The sequence below is a fragment of the Desmodus rotundus genome, chromosome 4 (genome assembly GCF_022682495.2).
Source record: "Desmodus rotundus isolate HL8 chromosome 4, HLdesRot8A.1, whole genome shotgun sequence".
Taxonomy (NCBI): domain Eukaryota; kingdom Metazoa; phylum Chordata; class Mammalia; order Chiroptera; family Phyllostomidae; genus Desmodus; species Desmodus rotundus.
In genome coordinates this window covers 175375546-175392567 of record NC_071390.1, presented here as the reverse complement: position 1 = coordinate 175392567, position 17022 = coordinate 175375546, and positions in this window count along the sequence as shown.

The following is a 17022-nucleotide window of genomic DNA, read 5'->3' as shown; positions in this document are numbered from 1 at the left end:
TAAACTTATAATATCTACCTATGTGAGTAGAATTTTTTTTGGGGGGGGGGTAAATAAAATGGCCAAGGGGCCAAGGTCTGTCTCTGAACTGGCCCAGAACCGATGCAAGATGGTCCACAGAGCCGCCATCGCAGAAACAGAGGAGACCACGAGGAAGAACATCAGAAATGTGCAGCAATTGCAAGGGTGACTCTGGAGTCCCAGCATCAAAACATTGGGTCTTCAGACTAAGTCTATGTAAAGCCCCGAGGAACAGCTGACTTACTCCTGTGTGTGTCTGCTAGTTTAGTCTCCCTACCAAAGCTTCCCGAGGGTAGAAACCAAGGCTTGTCACTGTACCTTCACCACCCCAATACCTTTGCACACAGTTGGCGCTCAATGCCTGCGGACACATTATGCTGTTTTCACATTCCCCCACACACCCAGCACAGCTCAGTAAAGACTTGATAATGAATGGAAGGAGTATGGACACCTTGGTTTTAACCGCTGGTCAGCAGTTTGCCAGATGTGCCAACAAAAACAGGTGCTTAGTCCCCCTGGGCCTCAGATCCCTCATAAATAAAGTGAGCATTAAAAATTTAGTTGAAGGACCATTATCTTAGGTACCTGATTGGGTGAAGTGATGGTGAAAATAACGAATATAGAATAGATTCATAAATTATATTGGTATACATGCAATGTTTACATTTTTTTAATAGCATAAACACTGGGAATGCACCTAGGAAAGAAATGGGTTTCAGCACAGGCCATGCGTGGCTGTGAAAACACCCTGAGCAAAAACCGCCACTTGGACACAGCAAACAACACCGGTCCCTGACCTGCCTGCCATGAACAGTCCCGCTCGCCATCCTTCCATCTGCTGCCTCTATCGCTGCAGGCCACTGTCTGTCTCCGTCTCTTGGAGTCTTTTATCATCTCTGTGTCTCTGCAAGTCTCTTTCTTCCTAGCTCAGTCTGTCTCTATGCCCTTTTATTCCTGCTTTTTGCCCATCATTCCTGCCTCGCTGCCTCTTCTGACCCTTCTGTCTCAGCCTCCCGTCCCCACCCCCACACATGGCCCAGTAGTTCCTCCCTCTGTTCACCAGTCTGCTTCTCTCACAGCCTTTCCCTCACATCTCCTCATCACCTTCTGTGTCTTTCTCTCTCATCTCTCTCCTTTGTCTGTTCCTCTCCGTATCCTTGCCTCGTCTCCCTGTCCTCCGTGCATGGGACTCCGTCTCTGTGTCCATCTGTCTGCCATGTCTCCCTTAGGGGTCCGTCCTTCCCCTCTTCCATGCCTAATTTGTGGTGCCCAAGGAGACAGATTCCATCCTTAGCATGACCTTCCACATCAGCCCATCCCAGAACGCCACACGCTCACCGTGACTGTTTCTCCTCAGATTCCTTGGGTCAGGATCTCCCTCCCTTGTTGCCTTCAGGCAGGAGCCAGGGCTTGTGTTCAGCAACAGCACAGCCCAGACCTGGGGGGTGGGGAGGCACGTGCCTGGCCTTGATCTGCTCTGGGGCAAGAGCCCTGGTCCCCCTCCCAGTGGGGAAAGCAGTTCAGGGTAGGTCCAAAACAATACCACCCCGAGCCCCCACAAAACGTGTAGACAACATTTATCTTTCATCAACCTGAAGGGTTTTGTGATTTTTTTTCTGATATTCCCAATCATATGTGCTCATGGTAGAAATTTGCACAGTATGAGAAACAGTGTAGATGCAGAAAGAGAAGGTACTTGTTGTCCCACCACCCAGAGGTGGCCACGGCCATCATTTTGCCATATTTTTTCCCGGCTTTTTCCCACAGTTTTTTGGGGGTCTTTATATAAATCAAATCACCCTCAATACAGAATCATGTCGCTTCTTTTTTGTTTTTTTAATACTCTATCATTTTTTCATTTCCCTTTGTCCTAGAAAGCTTTTAGCAAGCATGGTTTTCTCTCTTCCTGGGGGGCAAAAAGGAAATCTTCACTGGCCCCCCAGTTCTCACAGGAGAAATTCAAACACTGTCACATGGCTTCCCATTGCATCCCACATTTACCAATTCCAGAACTCTGCACGCTGAACTGTAGCCAGTCAGGGCTCTCCCCTAAGGCACCGCTCACCTCAGCCACTGGCCCCTCCACACTCTGCTCCCATCCAGAACACAACCGCCAGCTCTTCCTCAGGAGTCAGCTCAGCTGTCACCCTCCTCGGGTTGCCATTCTCATGCAGCCCAGACCCTCCACCCCAGAGAGACATGGCGGTAGGTCTGGGCCTTCAGCGGGCCTCCTGCTCCCTGCAAAGGGTGGCCAGCCTGGCTGTGTTTTGCAAGAACGAGCACAAGTCACTCAACACTCGAACTGGTGCCCACCACAGAGGGCCATCTGACTGCCCGCTGTGCAATCACACAGGCCACGTGTTTCCCAGGCGGCCCAGCTTTCTTATTCCCTTTGCTTTTTCTGGAGTGCATGACTCACCAGGGCCTGCAAAACTTTTTCAAGTCCATGCAATATCAGCTTCATCTAATGTGAAAGGATCGATAAATTTCAGGTAATTATTCCTCCAAATAAATTAGTGGAAATGAAGGGAAAGATTTGAGTAGATGTAAAACAATAAATTATTGTTTTCATTACATCAGCTACTATGCATGAAGTCCTCGCTCTCTGCCAGGCACTGTGTTGTTTTACTGAGCATTATTTTAAATAGTCCTGATTCCAATTCAGTGAAATAAATGGTGCTATCCTCCCCAATTTACAGGTGAGGAAACTGAGGGCCCAGGTTACACAATTACTGTAAGGAAGAGGCATAACTGTAGCAATTATGAGCCTGAGCCCTTGAATAAGTTGCTATGATGACTTCTGACTGCTTTTATAATACCTACTGACAAGTAGCTTTACACACTTCCATCGAGTCCTCGGGGTCAAGTTCAGTGCCTCTCAGACTTGTTCAGGTGTTGCTGGAGGGCCTAAAAGTCAGACAAGATACCTAGACGTGGTTACACAGTTGATGAGATTTCTGGAACGGGAGCACTTTCAGGAGCAGAGAGCGCTATGTGTCCATGATGTTAAGAGTCACCAGAACAAGGACCCACAGAGAGAGGGGTTGCCCAGTGAGCCTGGGGACTGGAACCCTCGTCCTGCATTAACCACTTACCACCTTCTCATTAATTTTGTTGCCGGGAAGGACGGGCACGCAAACATTCAGGGAAGCCAACCGGGCTTTAGGAATTCAGAGCTACTGCAGCAGAAAGACCCGGCAGGGAGGAAAGTTCACGCCGCGGAGTGCAGGGGCTGGGGTGAGACCTCCCACTCTAACCCTGGTTCAGCTACTTCCAACCTTACCCCACGGTGCAGTTTTCCCTTCTAGAAAAGGGGCATAAGTTAGTAAGAACCTCCTTTGACTACTGCGAGGATCAAATAACACATATAATGCACCACAACAGTCCATAAATACTATCAGCCTCATCATTATAAATTTGCTTTTCCCACAAAATTGGAAGGGCCTGCCCCTGTCCCCGGTTTCTGTCTGAGCATCTGGGTTCCTCCGCAGGAGTGGATTTGCAAACGCTGCTCGAGTGTCCCATGAAGAAGCTCCTTCCGAGGATGGCACTGCCTTGGCACTGCCGGCCCCGGGGGCGAGGGACTACAGACGGGTCAGGAATTTTTCTCCCAGTCACGCTACACGTTTGGTTTGTTCGAGTAGCGTGTGTTGCTGCTGCAGGTTTTCTTTAATCTGACAAAGTAAAAATCAAGTTTCCGTGACTTTGAAAATTGAAAACTAAAATCACGATTTCCTTTCCTGCTACATCCCATATTCAGTGAAGTCGGGGTTTGGGTCCACGGAGATGGGACAGGTGACAATCACGAGAAGGAAGAACGAAGGCCCAGGGCGCTGTGCAAAGCACACAACAGGATGAGCTCACTTAGAGCCCAGACAGACTGTACCTATTTCAAGATACAAAACATGCATTGCTGGTTTTGCAAAAAAAAAATAAATAAATAAATAAAATAAAATCACAATAAGACATTTCTGTATTTCCAACACAGGGCTCTTGTCCCTTCATTTTCTTTACCATCTGCAGGCTTTGATTGGAAGCATCCCCACCCCGCCCCCTTCTTAGACTGCCTCCCCCCACCCCCCCACCACCACACACAACTCCCAAACAGGCTGGCGAGGGAGGGAGGGAGCACATAGCACGTGGGGGCGGAGGACAGAGTTCACCCTGTGGAAAATCATTAATCATCTTGAGGTCACCAGCCCTGAACACGCTTCCTTCTCAAGCCCGTCCTGTGGGCGATCTGTCTCCTAACAGGTTTTGTAATGCTGAGTTGTAAAGCGTTCCTGATGAATTATTGTTGGCACTCAGTCCAAAGGCTTGAAGGCTGGAGTCCTCGAGAAGAAAAAGCAGACCCTCTCTCCTGCGCTTGTTGTCCACGGGGCCAGCACAGGGCTTGCATTGCGGTGCAACTGGAGGGTCTGTGGGCCCCTCATCCCTGAAGCCCTGAGTCCAGAAAGGGCCTGGGACACTTGGGGTTCATCGCTGCACCTTGAAACAGGGGCATCCGAGGGCAGCTCACACCCTACACATACCCCGTCACAGCACACTTCTGGGGAAGGGCAGGACTTGTGCTCCCATTCAACAGATAAAGAAACTGAAGCCAGGGCTGTACTATGGTGTGTTGGAGGTGACCCAGCTACTTGGTGGCTGAGCCAGGATTAGAGGTCAGGTCTCCCAGATCCCATCCCCCACCCTTCCTCCACTCTGCTTATATTGAGCCACATGGTGCTCCAGTGAGGTGGGCTGGCCCCCACAGGACCTCAGCCCTTGCCAACCCGACCTCACCTGAAGCATCTGTTCCAACCCTCAGCTCTGCTCCCAGGTCCCCCACTGGCTGGCTTCCTTCTGGTCCCCCAGAGCCAGTGTAAGTAATGCTTTACTATCACTTGTCCCATTTGAGATAAGAAGAACAGGCTTTATTATAACCATTTTAAAGATAAGGGCAGACAGGCTCAGAAGGATTTAGTGACTTTTCTTCCTGACCCTGAATTTAGGAAACCAGGATTCCCTGCAAGTCACTTGCCATATAACCCTAGGAAGGTCATTTTTCTCTTTTTGGGCCTCCATCTTCCTATCATGGGAAGACTGTAGACTCAAAGATCTCTGAGGTTCTTTCTAGGAATAATATTCCAGGGCAGTGTTTCTCAAACTGTGTGCTTGGAATCCCGGTAACTGAGGAGATGGCTGTAGACAGGTATTCTGCAGAACCATCTGGGAAACACTGTCCTATGTTGGCTTCCGAGGCAGATACTGTAACCCAGTGTAGCTGAGATGCCTCAGAGCCTCACGCAGAGTGAGAAACGGAAAATGAAATCCATCGGCGCCTGCACTGTGCCAGGCATGTGCTGAGTACTTCCCATGTCTCATCGCATTTGATCTTCCAAGTCCTAGGAGTGGGTATTCTTCTTACTTCCACTTACAGCTTGGAAACGAAATGAAACTGAGGAAACTTAGATTACGCATATGGCAGAGGATGACTGCTTAAGAAAATGACACCAAGGAATGTGTTCATAACCCTTAAAGGGCTGTGGAAAGCTTAGTTGCTATTTATTTGATTTGCCATCAACCACAGGGAGCTGTTGCTTCACTTTCACCTTTCCTATCTCAAAAAGTGCATCTACCAGCTGAAACTAAACCGCACCTAGAACTCTAGCTGCAAGGGAGTCTGGGAAACATAGCTCTCTTAGCTTTATATCCTCTTCAGTACAAGATGTCACACCAGAAGGAGGGTGGTATGGATGCTGAGTGTCAATGACCTCACTCATCATTCACCCTCTGCTGAGTCAGGTTACCAGAGTAACTCTCCTCCTGGACTCTGCAGGTCTGAGATGTCAGCTGGGTAATTGGAAAGGGGAGAAGGAATTGGCATGGAGATGGATTTGAGGTGGAGAGTGGCATTCAGAGGTGAGGATAAGGACACAAAGCTCCTGCCCAATGTTGCAGCAGAAGCAAAAGAGAGCTGGAGAAAAAGAAGAAAACCGAAGGTGGCATTGCGTGAAGGGTTCATTTCCTCAGATTAAAGCAGCCTTGAGGGGCTCTACCCCTGGCTCCCCTCATCCTCACATCGCCATCTTAAGCATCTTCTCTACTTCTCTGAGAAATACTTCTCTTTTCACTTTCTTTTCCCAGCTGTGTGAGGGCCCAGTGGGTCATAAAACCTGGGTGTGAGATCCTGTTAAGGGACGCACACACTGGAGAGTTGCTACCATCTCCCACCTGTAAAACCAAGTAACTTTACTCGCTTTCTGCACTGTGCTCTTTCTACCTGGAAATACTGCAGTCATTTAAGTATAATTTCAACTCAGTATTATTTCAGTTCAGAGGAACAGGATTTCATATAACCTTTTACCATAGATTGATTTTTCATTTCTAAAAATGAGTCTATTTTACTCTTGCAATCAAGAAAACATAAGTTAAAAAATATAATGTCTTGGAACAGAATGGGGTTTCTAGGACCGTGAAATATTCTGTTTGATTCCACCACGGCGGGTCCATGTCACTGCACAGCTGTCCGGGCCGCAGCAGGCCCCACAGAAACAGCAAACTGCGACGCGAGCTCTGCACACGGGGGGAGAGAGTTTGCCAGCGAAGGTCCCTCAGTGTTAACAAATGTAACACTCGGGTGGGAAAGGTTGACAATGCGGGGGGTGGGGAGTATACCTGTGGGGGAAATTCTAGGAAATCTCTGTACTTTCCCGTTAATTGTTCTATGAACCTTGAACTGCTCTTAAAAAAATTAATTTTAGAATAATGCAATGTCTTGACGAAACAAAATGACAGCACATACACACTCTCCCATACACACACACACACACACATTTTTGCAGTCACAACTGCCACTTAGCATTTACAATTATACTCGTGGGATCGCAGAATGTTTGAGCATGAGCAGACATGAGAAATCATGTAGCCTGTGGTACCCAACCACATTCTGAGGCCCCTGAGGATCTGCAGAGATATCCAAGGGCCCTTGGGCAGAGGAGATGGTGCTGACTGAGACCTTTCTGCCTGCCCGAATCAGAAGGGCTTGGCTTTCATTGATTTCACATTTTCAACTTGCCTTTAGATTCTGTTTCTTAAAAGAAAATTCACTGCAACACACACACACACACACACACACACACAGAAGTACGAAACCAGGGAAAGAGTTCAAGCTCCCTAGCTTCTGCCATTTCTCAGATGGGACAGCTGAGGCCACGAGAGCTCAAAAGCCCACCGATAGTCCCACAGAGGCAGGAGAGGGGGGTCCGGGTCTGGAAATGTGACGAAGCTGCTTTCCCTCCCCACCCACTGCAAGCATCCCAGGCAGAGTGGCCCAGACAGACGTGGCTCGGGTCCAAGGGTCAGATCATTGTCAGTGCTGTTTGTTTGCACAATGTAGAACACTGTTTAAGACCTAAAGCTCTGAGGCATCCCCTGGCGAGACTCTCTGAATCAGAGTCCAGAGGAGGGTGTTTCAAAAGCTTGTGGTCTGGGATGGAGGGAGCCGTGGAGAAGACAGGGCGGCTCTTCCAGGGGGTGGTGTGCTCCCTGTTCCGCGTCACATCCCTTCGCAGTATTGTAAACACAAGTCCACTGTATGTTTTTAAACTGTGAGAAGAAGCAGGATCCTGCCGCATGTTTTGACATAGCCTGCGGGGAGGGAGAATGGGACGAGCGGATCTCGCCTGTGCAGAGTGTAATTGCTTCTCGCGCCTGATGGTTAATCTCAGGCCGGCTGTGCTGTCCGGCAGTCTGCCACTGAACCGCCCACCCCGTGGTGCGGGCAAGACACCTGGGAACAGTGGCCGGCTTTGCCACTGGTGTGCTCTGGGACTTTGATCCTAGGTTTCCTCACCTGAAACCGAGTCTTGGCCTGGATCACAGTTTTCGAACTGTCATAAACCACTGGGCTGGTTTCACAAAGTGGGTGTCCTGGTGAGATTTAGGTTGAAGTTCTGCTACTAAAAGGAAGTTGGAAATCCACTGGGCTAGCTGTTGCCAATACCTCTTTCAGCGCCGAGATATTGCAATTCCAGATTTTACTTCTCTGTAAGGTGCTGAAAAAAGTTTCACTTCCACCCAAAGCAGATCAAGAAAGGCATCCTTAGTCTATGGAAAGTTAGCTGAGGATCTCCGGGTGTGGATCGCAGAACCTCGTCACCTCCCTCCCGTTATCTCTCATACCTACGTGGTTAGGGGCTCCCTCCTCTGTCGCATGCCAGCACCGTGCCTTGTACCAATCACAAGGCCATACAGTTATTGCATCGCTTCCCAGCATTGCCACCACCCCTGCCTCCAACCTTCCACCCATCCCCTCTGAGCTGCCTGAAGCCCGGGGCTGTGTCTTATTCCCCGCTGAAATTCCAGTGCCCAACGCAAGCCCTGGTATATTATAGATGCTTGATAAATAGATGCTGAATCGAATTGCATTCCGAACAACTGGACTTTCTGTGAAACTCAGCTAACTTTCACATGTATGTAATTTCAAGAACTATATTCTGGCCTGGGATAGAGACAGTATCCATTCCATCAGTAAGCAGATGTTGAGCATCTGCAATGAGCCAAGCACTACTCGAGGGCCCAGAGATGCGTCTGAGAATAAAACAGCTCCCTCCTCTGGTGTGAAGCACTAGGATCACGTGACACAACTGGCCCTGTAGTGAGTGTTTGGCCCAGCTCTGTCCTCCAGTCAGGAGTCACATGTGAAAGCTGGAGCCAAACACACGAAGGCCTCAAGAAAAAAGAAGCGATCAGCATTGGGTTTTTAATGAGCAAGAGCATTCTAGAACGAAGCACCAAAACACCAAGTGGAACACAGCAGAAAGGGCACCACAGAGGAAAGACATCAACCAAGAGGAAAGACTGTTTCTCCCCGAGTTTCCTGTCCCAAAGACTGCGGCATGTGGCAGAAGGGGGATGGACTTTGACCATGCTGGGTTTGCATCTGGTCACTTTCCCCTGTCTGCTGTGGGATAACAGGGAAGTTGCCTTCACCTTCCTCAGAATATCTGAAAAGGAAGACCATGGACTTGGTTGGTGATATGTTGAGTTGCAAGTGACTTTGGGATTCCCAATGGTGGGGTTCAGGAGGCATATGGACAACCAAGTGTGGAGTTCTAGGGAGGGGTCTGAGCTCAAAAGAGGGATTTTGGAGTTAGGTCACATGTGTGTGTGTGTCTGAAGCCCCTGGTGTATATGATGACACCCAGGGAGAAGAGGCAGACAGGAGAACGGAGGAGTGGTGAGGAACGAACCACAGAGAACACTCTCGTGAGAGTGGCCAACACTCTGGGAAATGGGTTTTCTCCTCTGTGAGCCCCAGGTCCTTGCTTGGGTGACCCCTGTAGCTCCCATCAAACTGTCTGGACATCTGTGCTTCCCCTCAATACTGTGAACTCTTTGAAGGCAGGGCTGAGGTGTAGATCACCTTTGCATCTCCCAGAGCTAGCCCAGTGTTTGCTGAACGAATAAAGGAAAAAATGAAGTCTAGAAACCATGTCTTTTGAGAATCAGCTGAAGAATCTGTCAGTGTTGTCTCGGAGAAGACTTGACTAAGGGAACCCCGAAAGGACTGACCTATGGAAAAACCACAGAACACCACTGTGTCAGTTGTGGGAGAGCGGTTATTTCAGTGCAACGCTGGCCACTGATGGAATGGGCAGTCTGGTAAAGTAGTGAGGTTTTCAGCAGGAGTAGGGCACTGGAGTGGGGGAGCCTAACCACTACCTTGAAGGCATGCAGCTCTGAGAGTCTGATTCCAACATGGCGCCCACGCAACTCCCTCCCCTGTGCCTACTGACTGCAGAAGGGAGGGATGGAGCCCATCCTGAGCCAACGAAGGTGAGATCTCTGTAGGTAGGGGCCACATTTGATGGAATTTCTAGAAATCCAGCTGATGCAACCTTTCCTTGGGCATTCTGGGCCCTCAGCATCAGGCCCCGGCCTGTTTCTGCAGCCTTCTCTCTCATGAAACCTCTTTCTAGTAATAGATATCTACTACTCATCTGGCCCACTCCCAGCCCTGCCCTCCCTTTGACAGGAAGCCCTTTGAGAGTGGGGACCAGGCCTCATTAGGCAGCTGTGTGGCAGTGAGTAAGAGCACAGGTGCCAGAGCCAGGCCACCTGCCTTTCCCAGCCCGTATCTGCTCATAGAACTATTGTGAGGATTGAAGGGTTAATATGCACAAAGTGCTTAGAATGGTTGTAGCATAGAGCAGGCCCTCAAAAGAAGTGACCTACTGGTACCATGTTAGTTCGTCCTGTGCCCCTGTACCCAGCACAGTACCCATCAATAAAGGCTTGCTGAGTGTGAAAACAAAAGAATAAATTAGCAACTAAATATTGATGTTGCAATCACTGACTAATCAACACACACTTATTCATCTCTAATGAGCGCCCAACACTCAGCTGGATACTGAAAAAGACAAAGGGAAAAACATACAAGCTTCTTAATTTCTGAGGATTTTGCAATTTGATGATAAATGAAGACAAATATCATTTTTTTAAGTTAATAAATTTGAACCAAACTCTGACACAGGTTTATAAAGTAACAACCAGCTCAGGCTCTCCTAGCTTTCATAGGTGATCTTTTCTGATCAAGCTCTAGACTGGGAGGGACCGCCAACGAATGCTTAAGGAAAGAGAAAACCATGTGGGCTTCCTCAGCGAGAAAGGTTTTGACTTTCGTGAGTAATGCTCTTAATTTTCTTAATATTTTACAAGTTGCCCAGAAATATTCAAACAAGGCGATGTGGGGAGGTGAGGGGAGGGGTGTCAACCCGGGCCACGTGAAGCCCATTGGGTTTACACCCTCTATCGATGTCAGTTTGGTTAAGCCGGGCCGTAAGCTGTGAAGCAGGTGTGGTTTGGCCCTGGGCGAGTCCTGGAGTCAGTCCTGTCCCTCTGCTCCAGTGTGAGGATTCACAGAAATGCCTCCCTGGAAGAAGAGAGAACTCTCAGGGGTCCTGCCCTCCGACCTACCAAGGGCCAAGGTGCAAAACCGGCTTTGGCCAGTCACGCCGCAAGGACCCCTTGCGGTCAGTCGTGGGCTTATGTGCAAATTCACCATCAACGTCCTCACAAAAGAAAACATAAGCACCATTGATTACCTTCTAATAACCATTTTATTACACATTTTATATTTATGAAAGGGCACTGGGAGAGGACTGTTATTATTTCTCTAATGCAAAGCAGATGGGCCTGACAGAGGTAAATGGGACTTTCTGGGTGTGGCCCTGAAAGTTTGTGTTTTCCCGGAAGGTTTTGAGCCGGGGCCAAACCAGACCCAGAAGTTCCCATCCACCCCTGTCTCAACACATGACTTTCATTAACAAAATTGCATGCTCTTTTCTGCAGAAAGTGGTACCATTACTCTAATAAAAACATGTCCATTGTGGATCCATTGCCACCTACGTGGTAGTGAGGAGGACTCAGAAGCAAGAGGGCAGAGGCTGGTGAGAACAAAAAGAGGCTGATCTCACTGTGGGAGGCCTCAGCCATTGCACGTCCTTCCGGGCCAGCGCTGGACAGGAGTGATGTGGATAAAACTTGTACCTCTAGCGAGATCACCGTGGGATCATCCCCTGCAGAGGAACCCACCACAGAGTTCCTTCTGCTCCAGCTATTGACCAGCCCTGCCTGTTGCACATGTCTTGTCATTGGAGGCCAACAAAGCCCCACCAACTGCCCTCCCTGCCCTGCAAACCTGCTCCCTGGGGCTCATCTAGACCCGCCCACTTTGCTCCTGACTTTGCCTTCTTCTCCATCCCATCCCTGCCCCTGCAGTTTCCAGTGTGACGCTCACTTTTAAATTCTTTTTGGATTTCTTGTGTTGGCCATGGTCATGGTACATTCCACCTATTTCCGCCAGATCCTGGTAGGCTCAGGTCAACCCTGGCCTGACCAATATCCACTCAGATTCTGAGATGAGCGAAGCTGTGCTCATCTTGGTGGAGGTGTTTCCCCCTGTACCTGTGGTTCTCAAGCTTTGAGGGGCATGCAAATTGGCTGGGGAGAGGTAAGAAATGAACCCCTGAGTCCTAGCATTAGAGACTAATTCCACAGGTCTACAATGGGCTGAGAATCTGCAACTCTTACGGTAAATGATTTGAGTGGAGGAAGCCCTTGGGACGCACTGAACAGCACAGCCCTAAAGTGTCCCCCGCGTGCCCACTGGTAAGTGGCCTATTGAGGAAGTACAACCACCTTTTGCACCTGTGCAATGGCCACCCCTTTTCAAGCACTTTCACCCCCTACTCCTGCTTTCTCCCCTCTGATTCCCTGCATTGTCAGGGACACTATTATGTCCATCTCACAGAAGGGAGGTAAGACTCAGACTGGCAATGGGAATCTCCCACATGCCAGTGCTCAGGTCATAACGCAGATTCCTGCCTCCAACCGGAGCCCCTCCTCCAAACCCCAGCGCCAGGAGCAATGCCTGGCACACAGCAGGCACTCGACAACACCTCTCCTGAACAGGGAAATTAAAGGGCAGCCCAGTCCTCGAACAGCATCTTGTCTCGCTCCCCACCTCTCTGCCACTTCGACGAGCACTGCCCCTGCAGCAGAGCAGACACACCACAAAGGATCTTGTCCTTCGGGACAAGTGGGCACTTTGAGGACAGAGACCGTGGGTCATACCCCTCTGTGTCCTTGCTGGCATCTGAGAGGGGACCAAGGATGTGCCTGATAACTCTGCATGGAAGGGTTGCATGTGCTTTAGGGAAAGTCGTTTGCACTGAAATCTGGTTTCTTACCCTAAATGGAATCCTCCACTGGTTGGAAGATTTTTGAGCTGCAGAGCAGGGCCCATGGGCCCATGGTTATGTGAGAAGCAGCTCTTGTTGGCAGCCCACAGTGAGCTCAGAAACATAAGGTGTAGTATGGCCCAAGGAAACAGGGTTTGGAGCCAGATAGGGTGTGAGCCCTGGCTCTAGTCATGCACCCACGAGTCGCATTTACAGTCAACTTCTGAGCCTCAGTTTTCTTGTCTGTAACATGGAAACAATCCTCCCCCATAGGTTCGTTGTGAGCTTTAGGAGGCTGATTTTTATAAAGACCTAGCTCCTGACAGGCAGTTCTATTAAATTCTGGTTTTAAAAGAGGGTTGAAAAGTATAACCTAACTAGAGAAAGGAGACGAATACACAGGGGGAATGTGAGTCAGAGCCTGAGACCAAACAGTGTGGTGCTCCCCGGAAGAGCTGCAGAGGCTTGGAAGGGAGACGCTGTCTGGGGAGGCTCTCAGAGGGAGGGCATGGCACCACCCTGGGCCTCCAAGGAGGAGAACGCGGAGGGCCAGAGAATAGGAGGGGTACCCATCTGGGCTGCAGTAGGTCAGTGGATTGAGAGGGTCAGTGGGGGAAGGGAGTATTCTTTAACTTATGACTGATTCAATATAGAAAAGGTTTGAAAAAGTCAGGACCTGGAAGGCAATATTTTTTCCAGGGGAAGTCAAGACCAAGAATGGGAAATAAAATCAGCATATGCAGCCCAGGACGGCTACACCAACCTACCGGAGGCCCACAGACTAAGCTAGGTGTCCGGGCAACCTAAAGAGAAGGGAACTCAGGGGGTGGTTCTTTAATTCCCCAAACATATGTTGTTCTTCAGAAGACAGTCTTTTCCCCCCAGGAGTGGCCTTACAGGAAATCTCACATTGGCATTATTTCAAATAAATCTTTATCTCTTGAACGAGGTTCATTATCTACGATGAGGTCCACAGGTTCTTACTCAGAGTCCCTCTACATGAGAGGGCAGTTTTATTCAAAACCTGGCGGGACGGAGCATGACACAGCCTCAGAGCACTTTTGAGGCTTGGGCTGGGGTCTGCCGGTGTGGGGCTGCCCGGCCACCTCATCCGGGGCACTGACCTCCGTTGCTGAGCTCCTCAGTGGCTTCCCACCGCTCTTCCAAGAAAGTCCAGCCTCCTTACCATGGCCCGCAGAGACCAGTGGGGCCAGGTTCCTGCCTGATCCCCAGGCTTCTCCTTCCCACCCACTCGGCACCACCACACGCCAGCCACACTGGCTTTCGGGAAAGGTGCCAGGCTCTCTCCCACCTCCAACCCCTTCCGCTTGCTCACTCTGCCTGAAGGGCTCCACCCCCAGCTTTTCACACCAGCCAGTGGTTGCCTCCTTGTTCTTTGGGTCTGGACGTACAGTCACTTCCTCCCACGGGTCTGCCCTGCTCACCCCTCTAAATCCAGCTTCTCCTGTCATTCTCTAGCTCACTCCAAACGTCTCTCCTCCATGCTGCTCATTATACCCTGTACCGACTTCACTGCCATTTTGCTCATGAATTGGTGTCTCCAACTAGAATGTAAGGGGCAGGGATCTTGCCTGGTTTTCCTCCATCGTATCCCTAGGGCCCAAGATAGCATCTGACACATAGTAGGTGCCCAATACACATCTGCTGAACAAGTGGAAAAAACAAAGGCTCCCTAATAAGAACCTGGAGGATCTTGGAAGATCCTTCATTCAGGAAGATACCCTTCCAAGGAAATCAGGGCACCCAAAACAATATTCGCTCCCAGCAGAGTGAACGCAGCCAAGTGTAGTGCCCAGAGAACTCATAGGTCTTTCTGCACAAGGTCAGGTTTCTCTCCAGGTCTGGGGAGAGTCCAGTTTGTTCTTTGCCACACTGTTTGGCAGGGCTGGGTGGGCAGGAGCACATACAAGAAGAGTGGGATTCTCTCCTCCTATCCCTTCCAACCCAGTTCCCAAAAGAACGTTCCCCCAGTGGGATGAAAACATGCTTGTGATCCGAAAGCACCCAGAGTACTACACGGCATAACAAAATAAAAAAGAGACACTGTCTGCAGATGAATTTGAAAAATTCCCTCACTTGGCCCTTTTCTCATACCAGGGTCCACTGGCATTCACACACCGCAAAGGGCAGCAGCCTCTCTTGAAGTGAAGCTTCCACCCTACCCCCCGCAAAGAGGAGCAGCAACCAGGGCGAGGCCACCCACCGCCGCCGGCAGCCAGACTGAACTGAAGGCTTATTATCACCTTCCAGTTCTCTCTGTTCCCTTCGGTTTCCTCCTTCTCCCCCACACTCTTCTACAGCTCCAAAGGGGCCACCTGGCGCCCATGCCCGAATTCCTGCTCTCCAGTCCGTGCTTCTCTGCAGACACCTGGAGCTGGGAACGCGACCTAGAAACTTCCCCAACTGGACGCCAAGGTGGTCAGGGACTTCATTCCTGCTTGGCCACGCGCAAAAGCCTTCCTCGCCTTGGTTTAGCCAACTGCAAAATAAGCAAACTGTTCTCATTCATGTCCCACCTTCATGAATTTTACTATTTCTACATGTTACCTCTTCTGTCATTTAAAACATGAGTATCTAGTGTTTGCCTTTATACTTACTTTCTAGTTAAACAATAATATAATGGGCTTGCTATGTATATTTTTCCAATGTACATTCCAAATATATAGCTATTTAAAAATTCATCCATCCACCACTGAAAGACATCTTGTATTCCATCAGTCAAACATATGCACACTTTGGGAAATGCTGGGATTAATTAACCGATCTCCAAGATAAGTTCCTACAGTGTATGCTTCTAAGTATGACTGCAGAACATAAAGGAACTACTTCTAATTCCTGAGGGCACCAGCCTTGCGGCCGGGACTTCATCACATCCGTGGTGATGAGTCCACTCTTTGGTATCCATGGAATCCCAAATGCACTGCTGACAGCAACAAGCCCCAATAGGGAAGGGCCTATTCTTAGCATGAATTGATTTTGCAAGCACTTAAGCCTCTATTATGTGTCATATCCGATGCCAGATACTTGTGGAACAGAAGGAGTAGAGGATGCAGAGCTGTCCCCATCAGGCCTTGGGGAGACGGTCCAGCGGGAGTCAGCATGTAAAATGAAAGTTCGAGCACAGGCTGCAAACTTCTTAAGGGAGAAGCCTGAATATTATCCCCCTGTGATCCAAGCACAGGGCACACTGCCCCCCATACTGGAGACTTTATTGGCTTATCTGTTGATGGTCTATCATGAGAATATCTACAAAGCACAGGGCTGTTGTAGAGACAGAGGTCATCCTGCACAGGGGCATCACAGAGGTCTCTGCTCAGCAGGCTCTGGAAAGATGAGGTGTTCTCTAGTGAGCAAGTCCCTCCAAGCAGACAGAACTGCGTAAGCAAAGACCTGGAGGAAGGAGATGCAGGAGAAGCATAGAGACCTGAGAGTCATTTAAAGGGGCAGGGCAGTGGGGTTGATGAGGCCTGAAGATACGCAGGCCAGTTGGTCACGTGGGAGGCATGCAGGCAAGCGGAGGGGACTGAGGTTGCCTTTGAGCATGTAAGGAAGACTGGGAAGTGGCAGGGCGCTCTGGGAGAGAGCTTCCCATCACCTGCGTGACACAGGGCCAGTGTGCCACAGGGACCAGGAACCCCTGTGCCCTGTGCAAAGTGCTTCAGGTCCATGTAGCCCAATTCTCCTGGGTACAAGCCAACACCTCATCATACTTATTATTTGAATTTCAACCTAAATGTTTGATGTGTTGAACAATAAATAATGTTAACTGATTTGACTAGGTTGGCATTTTCAACACCCAGGAACTTCAGAATAATACTTCCTTTTTAAATACAGAGAGAACTTGAACTAAAATAGATCATATGCTGGACCACAAGGCAAGTCTCAAAAATTCAAAAGAAGCAAAATAATGAAATCAGAGAACACACTATGACTAGACTAAAACTAACTTAGAAAGAAGTAGCAGAAGAAATCTAGCCCTGGCCAGTGTGGCTCAATGGCTGGAGTGGCATCCCATACTCCAAAAGGTCTGGTGGGCTCTTGACCCAGTGCCATTCCCCCATGGCCAGGAGAGTAGACCGGCACCGGAGCCAGGATGCCCGACACCCAGGGTCTCGCCTTCCTCTTGCCCTCCTCCTTGCAGCTCCATCAGCTCAGCCCACCCGACTTAACCTCCTGCACAGACAGCCCTGGACTTTACTGTCCCTCCCAACAGACCCTTGGGATGCCGCTGGAAAAGGTCTCCAGGCAGCGT